The following is a 12500-nucleotide window of genomic DNA, read 5'->3' as shown; positions in this document are numbered from 1 at the left end:
AACATCACTTCCCAGTCATTCAGCTGCTAAATCTCATCTTAATTTGTTGGACAAGAAATTGCGGTCTATTAAATTTCCTTTTCCTGACCATCCTTTTCATTCAGATCTTCCCAAACTGTACCATCCTGTACGTAGTACTAGGTATACAGTTAATTTTAACAGCCTTGCCTTCTCCATCATAAGACTCAGTAGTACAGAGTATCCTAGAAATTTTATTTCAGATATGACCAGATTGTAGAATGATCTTCCTAATCGGTCAGTTCAATCGGTGGGACTTCAGATGTTCAAACTTTCAACGAATGTTTTCATTTTGAACAGGCTGACCTAAGTCTCTTCATAGTTTATATATGACAGATTTATATTAACGTTGTTACTGATCTTAAGATATCTCATATTAATTACTCATTACTTTTCGTGTAGTTTATTCATTTCCTTATTTCCTTTTCTCGCTGGGCTATTTATCCCTGTTGGGGTCCTTTGGCTTATAGCATCCTAAGGTTTAAAGGCTGCTCATGAATGGCAGAGGCAAAGGGAGGTGGTATTGCTCCATCAAGCAGGACAATGCCCTAGAGACTGACCATATAAACATATATTCAGCGCCCGAGCTAGGACTAAAGAGGGCCAGGCAATGGCTGCTCATGACTCAGCAAATAAACCTATATAGGCTCCACAAACCCCCCATCCTTAGCACACAAGGATTGTGAGGTTGCAGCTACTAAAGAAACTAACGAGTTTGAGCGGGTCTCGAACCCCAGTCTGGCGATCATCAGGCAAGGACGTTACCAGCAAGCCACCACAACCTTAATGTGTACTTTTTCGTGCTCAAGATTATTAGTTCACTATTTGATGGTGGGTGTGGCGTAGAAGTTCCCCACTCACTTGCTCTCGGTTTTCTAGTTCAATGGTACATGAAATTTACCATTTTTTTTTTTTTTTTTTTTTATCTTATGGTTTACCAGTTGGTTCTTTGCTTGGTCTTATGGCCCATAATTTATTTTTAGTTATGGCTTCGTAGTTTGCTATTGCTTGGTTCCATGGTTCACCATTCACTTGTTTTAGACTTGATAGCAGAATTGTTTCTGACACTGTCTTTCAGTGAGTTTTAAGCTTCGCGAGATCTGTATGTGAAATATATAACTTTTTATTGATTTTCATATTTTGTTAATTGTTGGGTTCTTATTCAATTGTCACGGACTCCATAAACTACTTTGTGCTTCTTGAATGACTAATAGGCATCATTTGATGTTAGACCATTTAATAAGCTTATTAGATATTTCTAAAAAAGTATTATTAGGAAAGGAGAGTTACTTTATAGAAAGTTATAACTTCTTTCATGTGATTTTATGCTTGTAACTGTGCATAGTATACACAGTGACTTGCTTACTACTTTTTTTTCTTAGTGGTGGCAACCAGAAAGGAATAAGGACATCATTTTTATTTTTATAATGTACACCTAAGTCGTGTAATTAATGGACCGGATTGCTTGACTATTTTAGCATCTGGTTCGTTACTTTATCAACGAAACTGGTGGGTTGATGTTGCTTTTGAGGTATGTAATTTTCCTCTTCATACACATACTGTGTGTCTTATATATATATATATATATATATATATATATATATATATATATATATATATATATATATATATATGATTATATAATATATATAGATATTTATATTTATATATATATATATATATATATATATATATATATATGTCTGTGTGTGTATAATATAAATATAATATATATGTATATATATATGTGTGTGTGTGTATATAATATATATATATATATATATATATATATATATATATATATATATATATATATATATATATATATTATATTTGTGTATATATATATATATATATATAGAGAGAGAGAGAGAGAGAGAGAGAGAGAGAGAGAGAGAGAGAGAGAGAGAGAGAGAGAGAGAGAGAGAGAGAGAGAGAGAGAGAGAATGTATTCAATTATGTGATCTATACGGTAATTTCAATATAGTAATTATCAATTGACATTCGCTTATCATTATAATATTTCTTTTTATTTTGGGTATTAATTTGGGATTTCTTTCACCACTATTTTTGCTCGCGAGAGTTCTTTGATAATGGGTTTCAACACTTCAAAAATATCGAGTGTAAATTAAATGGTATCTGTGGACGCGGCAGTTTCGCCTGTGTTAAGTACTCCACATTTCTTGCGATGGAGAGCAATTTATTTGTTAGTCATGCCCCGGTGGTTATGACCTGTTTTAACCGTATATCGAAAAAGAATTCTGTATAAATCATTAAGAGGCTTCTTGGAACTGTAAATTCACTTGACTATACTATTTTCATGGTATATATGACTGGGAACTTTAAATTCACTTTACTATTTTTATTTATTTTACCCATGCCATTGTTTCTCGAAGGCTTGTTACTTATTTTAATATCTTGCAGAATACAAACGACCCGTGAAAAAAATGAAATGTGACTCCTGCCTGAAAATATACACTTTCTGTTCATTAAGAGTCCTCTGGCGTGTGTTCCTGCCAGCGTTTAGGGCGCTCGCGTGTCGCATTAGCTTCATTACGTGAGGTTTCTTCGGTAAAAACAAGTAAATTGAATTTTAATTGACTCATCCTGTAAAGTCACTTCACGACGAAAAAAAAAAATATCATTTGATGTTTTACAAGAGGTAGGGAGTCCTTAAGGGTTTTCTGGGTGAATTGATACTTTTAATTTAAATTCTCTCTCTCTCTCTCTCTCTCTCCTCTCTCTCTCTCTCTCTCTCTCTCTCTCACAGTAGAAATTAGGCATCGGCTAACAGAGGAGTAGGATTAATATAACAGGTTTTATAGATGGCTTGGGCATCTATGCGTCGAGCATCAGAGCTGGAGAGCAGCTTTGTATTTAATAACTCCTGATGACGAATGATTCATTTACCATCTTTAAATGCTTTTAGAATTGTGTGTGTGAGAGAGAGAGAGAGAGAGAGAGAGAGAGAGAGAGAGAGAGAGATACACTAAATGATAGACGCTAGAACGTGCTGTTTCTATCTCACGATCTCATCCCTACCTCATATGGGGATGCCTTTATGGCGTTTTGTTTATTGCTCTTCACAATATGGTTACAGGGGAGTTTTAGCAATTATAGCACTTGCCTTTAAAGCTTCCCTCTCTCCATTTTATTTGCCCTGAGATGATCTCTGATCCTTTGATAAGAACCTCGTATCCGTCTCGTCTGCAGAAGCGTAAGAATTGGTTGTTATATCGCGATTTCTGAGGTATTTTTATGAACAAGTTCGTTATATTTCATTTTATTTGAAGCCACATATTTTTAAGATGATATGCTGGACCGTTAGAAGTCAGCCAGGCTTGTGCACGTGTATGTACTTCGAAAATCTATATTTTCAAGAAAACTATAGTCCATTTCATTTAGCGATGCATATTTGCACCGACTCGCAGAGGTGCCCTTTTAGCTCGGAAAAGTTTCCGGTTCGCTGATTGGTTGGACAAGATAATTCTAACCAATCAGCGATCAGGAAACTTTTCAGAGCTAAAAGGGCACCGCCGCGAGTCGGTGCAAATGTGCATCGCTAAAAGAAATGGACTATACGCATTGCTCAACTTTTAGGTGCCAAGCGTGTCCATCTTAAATGATTGAAACACATGCGCCTGTCAATATATTGAAAAATCTCATTGCTAAACACCTTAAATCAATGCACCTGATCACAAATGTTTTTCTTGTATTTTTATACTCTAATATGATTGCGAACTTTCCGAGTGAGTTATACCCCAAGAACTTATCAACATTCTTATACACCTTAAGACACAGATAGCCACCCCAGTTGAGAGAGTGTGTCTCATATACCATGCTTATCTTGCCATTTAATGTACGAAGCAGGGAGATGGATGTCAGAAGTGTGTTGCCGTAACTATTTTTTTCATTCGATGTTGTTTTTTTTTTTTTTTTTTTTTTTTTTTTTTTTATTGTTATGTTAATCACTTCATATTGCAGCTTAATTATTACAAGATGATGCTATTTAAAAAAAAAATGACTATTTTGAAGGAGAATAGGCTTTACTAAGGTCAGCCAATATTTAGATGAAAGGAGGAACTTCTACAAATAATTATATCAATATTAACGATGAATACTCTCTCTCTCTCTCTCTCTCTCTCTCTCTCTCTCTCTCTCTCTCTCTCTCTCTCTCTCTCTCTCTCTCTGCTATGAAAGGAGAACAAAGAGATCTAAGAAAGCAGTGCTCAAAAGAAAAAGAAAAGATAATATCGATTTGAACCAAAGAAAGAAAGGACACTTAAGTTCTATTGAGTTCTTCTATGGACGGTCGTAAAACCAGATCGCATGGGGGCAATAAAGAGAGGAGCGTGTAAATGGCGGCCAAGATATATATTGCATACAGAGAGTGTTCTCTAGATTTTCAAGATGTCAGCACGTACTGAAAATTCTATTGTGCTTGTGACTTACCTTTATAGCTTCTCTTATTTATGGCGTTTATTTTTTTCCATGATTCGCGAGAGAGAGAGAGAGAGAGAGAGAGAGAGAGAGAGAGAGAGAGAGAGAGGAGAGAGAGAGAGAGAGAGAGAGAGAGAATGGGTGGGCAGTATCAAAGGCGTGTTTTTTTTTTTTCTATTTTATTTTTGCGGAAGTGTTTTCCGTGACTTGTTGTGGTGTGCTATCTGAGAAGAACTTTTGTTTCATTAACTGATTATTGAAGTAAGTATTAATTAATTGCATATGAAAAGAAAATATGATAAAGGTCAACTGTGTCACATCAACACAGTTTTGGCTGTATCGCTAGACGCTTAAAAGGAATTGGCAATAGAATAAAGATCATGTTCTTCGATTTTTCTGTCTTACCATTTCCAGTTGCTAGTAGTATTTTATTCCTATTATTTAAGTAAACTATACTATTTTTCTCTTTTTATTGACCCCATCGAAGCTGACATTTCCCTCGCCCTGATAATCGTATCACTGATTTTAAGGTAAAAAAAAAAAAAGTTTCCTATTCTATTAGCTCATCGTTTTATAAAATGATGACGCTTGAAAGAATAAAGTAACTTCAGGGCTTGTTTTCAATTATGTCCATTGAGAATAGGAAATGTTTTGTGGTGGGGGGAGGGATTGGGTATTATTGAGGCATGAACCTCAGGAAAGCAATTAACATCCAGAAGGTCTTTAGCAAGTAGAAGCAATAAAGGTAGTTAGCACGTAGGGGGCATTAGAAAGCATTAAAGTTGTTTTTATATACTGTACAGTAACGGGATTATAAGAGTTTAAACTACTGTTAGACGCTGAAAGTAGCGTAGTAGCATAATGCCACATTTGTTGATGTAGTAGTGTACGCAATCCGTCAAAAATGACGCTAAATATTTTGATACATATGCACGCACACGCACCCCCCTCTCACGAGGATATGACAACTTCCTCCCACCCCTACCCGAGGTACTGGACGGGGAGATTTGAGCTTGACCGGAAATATATATATATATATATATATATATATATATATATATATATATATATATATATATATATATATATATATATATATATATATATACCAAACACTTGCTCTTTATTATATAGGGGAGATACTTTTTTATTAATTAACTTGTATAAACAGTAGATGCTTATATTTTTATTTCAAAAGTTGTGATGAATATTTAGGGATAAAATAGTGAATCAAACTGATTTCCTTTCATTTCTATTTAGTGACATGGATTCGATACTCAAATCATAAATAATTCGTTAATTGGGAGAAAGTATTGCAATAATGCCAGGGCATTGAGTTCTGTTCGCCGTGACCAGCGGCCTTGGAATGAATGGTTATATCTGTTACCTCCAGAGGGTACGGGAGCTAAACCACATACGAGTACGATTTTTTTTTTTTTCTGCCCGCAGTACAAGAAGGTGTAATTTAACAATTTTGATAGACTACCAAATCGTGTTTACAATACATAGACAAGCTCTGAAAGCGAAGAAATGCTGGATAGTTTATATAAATGTTTATTTTAATGTTGTTACTCTTCTTATAATATTGTATTTTTCCTTGTGTCCGTTCCTAACAGGGCTATTTTCCTTGTTGGAGTCCCTGGGCTTATAGCATCCTGCTTTTCCAACTAGGGTTGTAGCTTAGCAAGTAATAATAATAATAATAATAATAATAATAATAATAATAATAATAATAATAATAATAATAATAATAATACCAGGTTGCACTTCTAAAAAATATTTTATTTTTCCTTGTTTCCGTTCCTAACAGGGCTATTTTCCTTGTTGGAGTCCCTGGGCTTATAGCATCCTGCTTTTCCAACTAGGGTTGTAGCTTAGCAAATAATAATAATAATAATAATAATAATAATAATAATAATAATAATAATAATAATAATAATAATAATAATACCAGGTTGCACATTTACAGTGGAAAACTGCGTGGGGGTGTGTCACTAATAAGAGAGCAGAACATTACCATAAAGGGAAGTCCACCAGATGAAGCCTCGTTAGATTGGACTTGGTGCGAGATGAATCCTTAATTAAGGAAAACGGGGAGGAGCTGGTTTGGATGAGTTCTTGGCTATGATAAGCTCCCTCGGTATTCCTTGAGCAGGATGCCAACCTTCCCACCTGGTGTCAGATGGTGTACCTCCATGGTTAAATAATGCCCTATCTGTTTTGATTCGCTGTTATTGTAGTAATGATGATCAAAAACAGCCTACGACATTAGATCTTTTTCACCATGTTATAGTAAAGAAAATGCTGTTAATGAGCGAAGATTTTATGAGGAACCAGATGCCACATTCTTTTGATTGTTATTCTCATCAACGCTTCCTCCCGCTGGGAAAGTGCATCAATAAGATGGTTAACCCCCCCCCCCCCACCCCCCCCCCCCCACCCCGTTCTGTTTTATTATTCCTCATCGAAATTACTTAACACAGTTTAATGTTCCTGGAGATCCCTGCTAAATAATTATTTATGAATTCTGGATACTCTTATTTTAACACATCACGATTTATTGCTTTTTAACAGAAGGGGGAGCTAAATATTGCAACGTCAATAACAAGAAATCTAGCCTAATTAAATGTCATACTGGAAATTAGTTGCATTTATAACTAGCTAAACTCTCCATAAAAGATACAACACCAATCATGCTAGAATGATAATCTTTTTTTATCCTGCAACATTCTAGATTTGGAAAAATAAATCATATTTTGATAGTAGTATTAATACTGTACTGTAATTCCGATATTTAGATTTCGTATAGTGAATATTAACTAAGCAACAATATCATTTATATGAAAATTACACATTTAAATGTGAATAATAAGTTGCAATCAACGAGTGGTCTACATTTCCGATGTTTGATGATTCCTTTTTCGTCCGTGCCTCATTCACTTAAATATTGACGGAGTTGGGGTAAAGGGGAGGGGAGGAGTGTGGGCTGGGCTGAGGGAGAGGGAAGGTAGGGATGAGGTGAAGGGAAGGTTAGGCTGAGGGGGAGGGAATGTTGGTAGGGTAATTGTATGTGCCTAAAAACTTGGATAAATTCTACAAGGGACACTGGGGAGGGAGAGGGTGTAAGGTTAATTTCCTTGCAGCTTCGTACTTTCACTAAAGGTCAGACACGATTCACTCATCTGAGATTCTTATCTTCGAATATAAGATGAATATTTAGATAAGACAAAAGGCCAATCAGGAGTTGTTATTTTGTTTTGTTTGCAAAAAAAGTAATATCGTTATGATTATTTTTTTTTTTTTTTTTTTTTTTTTTGTTAAGTAAATTGTAATATTTTTTTTTTTTTTTTTTTTTTTTTTTTTTTGTTAAGTAAATTGTAAATCAGGTATTTGAATTACATAATTGTTTAAAACATATTATCCTATTTTTATAAAGTGTTCTCTTATTCAGGCGTTTGAACATGCTTGAATAAAGCCCAATCTCTGTCAGGGGTTGTTATAAACTTATAAAGCGTTTCCTTATTCAGACGTTCGTGAAATTCAATGTCTTATTCAGGTATGGAGTGAATACACCTTATTCCTCGATGTTTCTTTTCATTCCGGATCTAATACTTAAAGTGTTACGTATGTTTTCAACACACCGTATGGTTATCATTATAAAAGTTTAAATACCACGTTAATCTAATATATTGCATTATTCAATACACGACTGTTTACTATTATCTGCGTAAGAAACTATTTATTCTTGTAATTCGGATATACTTGTTTGTGCCGGCCTTTAAAATTCTAAGATTCTGGCTAAAATTTTATGCTAATAAGGGTCTGATAAGATGCTTGATTTGGGGTTTTGTGTAATATCTTTATTTCCAAACATGTGTATTTTTCTTGCGGGCTTTTTATTGGATAAGTATATTTGTAAGTTTGAGTGTGACTGCAATAATTCTTTTATGCGTGTACCAAGTATTTTGGTTTGTTTTCCATTTTTACATTTTCAAATGCGGATTATTCTTGTATCATTAATTTTGTTTTTATAATTATCAATCTCATTCATTATCAACTCTCAATCGCTAAAGTTGACAAGTATTTTTTCTTCATTTCTGACTGTTTTTGCGTATGTGATGGAAAGTTGACAAGAATTTTTTCTTCATTTCTGACTGTTTTTGCGTATGTGATGGAAAGTTGACAAGAATTTTTTCTTCATTTCTGACTGTTTTTGCGTATGTGATGGAAAGTTGACAAGAATTTTTTCTGCATTTCTGACTGTTTTTGCGTATGTGATGGAAAGTTGACAAGAATTTTTTCTTCATTTCTAACTGTTTATGCGTTTGGGATTTTATGTTGTTGTGACTCTTAGGACAAGATAAAAACCGAGCATGAAGGTTATGACAAACTTTGTCGATTCCATTTTTATCTGGATAGAAGTTCTAACCATAGGAACGACTATAATTGTGTTTACAACTCATTCTGTCATAGATATGGATTAAAATCAGTTAGAACCATAGTGATTCTCACAAAATGATTGATTTCATATGCATTTTACTGAACTTCTCTTTTCTTATCCACTTTTTGCTCTTTCTTCACCAATGGATACATTGTTAAAAAACGATAAATACCTGGCAACATTTATTCCAGGATTTTTACAGTTTTGAAAACGGATATATTGACTTTAAGGTCACCAACTAAGGTTAAATTACGGTCACCTTTATTTTACTGAAATACGGCTAATAGTATATTTTTATGGATATTTCCGAATAAAATTACGATTTATTTTTAACGGTGTATTATATGGAGGTGTACCTGTTCAAGTCGTTGCTCTTCTTAGCTTGTTCATTATGTGGTCACAAAATGATCAGTAAATCAAATATGGTTTCTTAAACAGGTGTCCTAAAACCCACATCAATTCCAAAGTTTCCATATTCCCACGCAAGGCGAAGGAATCCACATTTTTTAAACCATCTTTCGCAACTGCTTACCATACCCATACCGATGACGTCATCAGATCTTCTGCTGGTGTAGTGATGAAAGAGATGCTAAGAAAAAATTACGGGGCGAGGGATGTAATTTTATAATTGACAATTAATGGGTTATTATATTTTTTCCCTTTCCTTAAGCATTTGCGATGCTGTCTCATTGTGAAATTTATATTAGTTTTTTCATAATATTCACAGGTTTTGATGAAATTTGGTTTAAATACCGATTGTGTTGGTAATTTTTAACAATAATTTTTAATTATGCGTAATTATAATTTTTTCAGTCAACTGACATTGAAACGAAAATTAGGACTTTCAATGCATCTATATTCCAGTTTGAGGTAAAAATGAATTTTTACGTTTACGAAATAACTGATGGAATATTATCTGGCGTCGGGTTGGTGGTGGGATTCAGGTTGTAGGGCGTGAATAGTTATAGCATATCGCTATTTACGGTAACTATATTACCAGTACAGTTGGCTTCATTAATTCCTGTACACTGACGTCTCCTTAGCTTCCCGAGAGATGTATCGGAATTAATGGAGACAACTGTACATACAAATCAATTATACATTAGAAATATCCTTATGTTTATGATTGCACTTTTGCCCAATTCACTGAAGAATTTTATTACTGAATATCATCTGCTCCTATGCCTTCTCTTGGTAGTTTATCCCAGAATTGAAAAATAAGATCTCTGGGAATATCAACGTTAATACCCTTTAATCCCGATGAAAGGAAATTTATAGGTTATGACCCTGAAGGAAGCAGTAGGCACACTAGTGTGCCAGTGACAAGTGAAAATGAAGTGGACCTTTTGTGGATCGGCGCAGAATATTGCCAGCTGTCGCGAGTGAGTGATAAGGGAAATTAATAGACTTATAGAAGAGAAGTGGCAGAAGATCCACTTGCTATTGTTAAGGCCAGAAAGGGCCTTTTTGGGTCATTTTCATATCTTACATATTTTAGTTTGTCATATAAAGTCAAAGTTCTTAACTCTGTATGTATGTGTTTGTGAGAGAGAGAGAGAGAGAGAGAGAGAGAGAGAGAGAGAGAGAGATTGTGCAACTGTAATGTTTTGTTTGTCCAACCTTTCACCACAGTTCAATTATTGACTTTCAATCACGAGTGTTTCTCTAGTGTTGCTTATGTTAACAACTTATAGAAAGGGGGAAATGAATGAAAGAGGAAGAAACATAGATGAATAAAGGGTACAAATATTAATAAAAGCCAGATCAAAATGGAGATAAAAAGGGGAGAAATATTTTATGTAATGAATTTAACAATCTTCGAAATTTAAGGTAGTTGGTAACTACAGACGAAAAGGTAAAATAACACAGGCAGTGGAGAGTCAAAATACTCATGTATGGCATTCAGACAGCTAAGGGTACATGTACATTCTTGTAAAAAAAATATATTGGAATTAATATACTGGCTTATTTGTCCTCCTGCTATTCTTTATTCAGTAGAATCTATGAATATATGAATGTGAACCACCGATGTCAAATAAATAATGCAATATTGGCGGGTAATATGTGAGATTGGAAGCTTTATGGATATTAACCATTCTAATATGGAAGATGAAGATGAATTGGCTTTCATCACATAGTGAGAGACTGAGAGACGGGTTCAAGGGAGGAATTTGACAATTAGGAACTGTTGCATAATACACTGTTAGAAAAACCCGTATTTTTTCAGAAATTCTCCGCAAAAATATACTGTTCTCAACCCCATTTCAGTAAAATACAGGGGACCGTAATTTTACCTTACTTTGCTATTATCTTTAACGGGTCGGTGACCGTAGTATCACTCTTTCACGTCAATATAACCGTTTGTAAAACGGTAAAAATCCTGGAATAAATGTTGCCAGACTTTTACCGTTTTTTAATGCAAATTTTTAACAGTGTAGAGACAGTACAACGCTTATCTTCAAGCCATCTTTGTTATATTTTAGGTTAAGGGTTGCACGAGACCTCGAATCATGGCAACGAATTTCGAAAGTCATCGCGAAAGGGTTTGTAAAAGAAATTCCCTTCATAAATATAGGCACCCTGGGAAACGAGTTGTACCCGTAACCTATAGTAAACTACATTAAGGTGAATGAGGTGATCGGACCTCTCGTCCAAATTCAAGATAATTGGTGTTCTATCGGAAAGTTAGTTCCGAGAAAGTTAGTGTTCAGGGCATCATTAGCAAGACAAGAAAAGAGAATTAGAGTTGGGCTATTGAGAAGAGACACTAATAAATCTTTGTGTGAATTACAGGGAAGGATTGTAATTGGGGAGAGGGGGTTGGTTTTGATTATACACGCGAAGGGAATTCATGTTTGGAGTAAGAATAGTGTTGACAGCGTGGTTTGGAATTTTTTATTAAGTCATTCCAGGGTTTATATAGAGAAACATCAGATGCCCAAATTAGAGACTGGGTCGGATAAAGAAACCGTGTGGTTGGGTTTAGGCAGATGTAGTAAATAGGGGACAAATTATACAAGATTTTGTTCTATGTTCGTTATAGGCGATTCAAAGTTTTATAATGGAAAGCGAATATAAAATGGACATATTTCATATTGATATACATGTATTTTACAGATGCCCAAATTAAAGACTGGGTCGGATAAAGAAACCGTGTGGTTGGGTTTAGGCAGATGTAGTAAATAGGGGACAAATTATACAAGATTTTGTTCTATGTTCGTTATAGGCGATTCAAAGTTTTATAATGGAAAGCGAATATAAAATGGACATATTTCATATTGATATACATGTATTTTACAGATGCCCAAATTAAAGACTGGGTCGGATAAAGAAACCGTGTGGTTGGGTTTAAGCAGATGTAGTAAATAGGCGACAAATTATACAAGATTTTGTTTTATGTTCGTTATAGGCGATTCAAAGTTTTGTAATGGAAAGCGAATATAAAATGGACATATTTCATATTGATATACATGTATTTTACAGATGCCCAAATTAGAGACTGGGTTGGTTAAAGAAACCGTGTGGTTGGGTTTAGTCAGATGTAGTAAATAGGGGACAAATTATACTAGATTTTGTTCTATGTTCGTTATAGGCGATTCAA

The 12500-nt window shown here is 34.5% G+C and overlaps 1 protein-coding gene across 1 annotated transcript in view; it reads left to right on the top strand.

The window, feature by feature from the left end:
- The window catches only part of IP3K2 (Inositol 1,4,5-triphosphate kinase 2), a 159007-nt gene that overhangs the window by 107223 nt on the left and 39284 nt on the right, over positions 1–12500 (top strand).

Source organism: Palaemon carinicauda, chromosome 41 (assembly GCF_036898095.1).
Source record: "Palaemon carinicauda isolate YSFRI2023 chromosome 41, ASM3689809v2, whole genome shotgun sequence".
NCBI lineage: Eukaryota > Metazoa > Arthropoda > Malacostraca > Decapoda > Palaemonidae > Palaemon > Palaemon carinicauda.
Note: the sequence above shows the minus strand (reverse complement) of the source record. Positions and strands in the feature narration are given on the sequence as shown.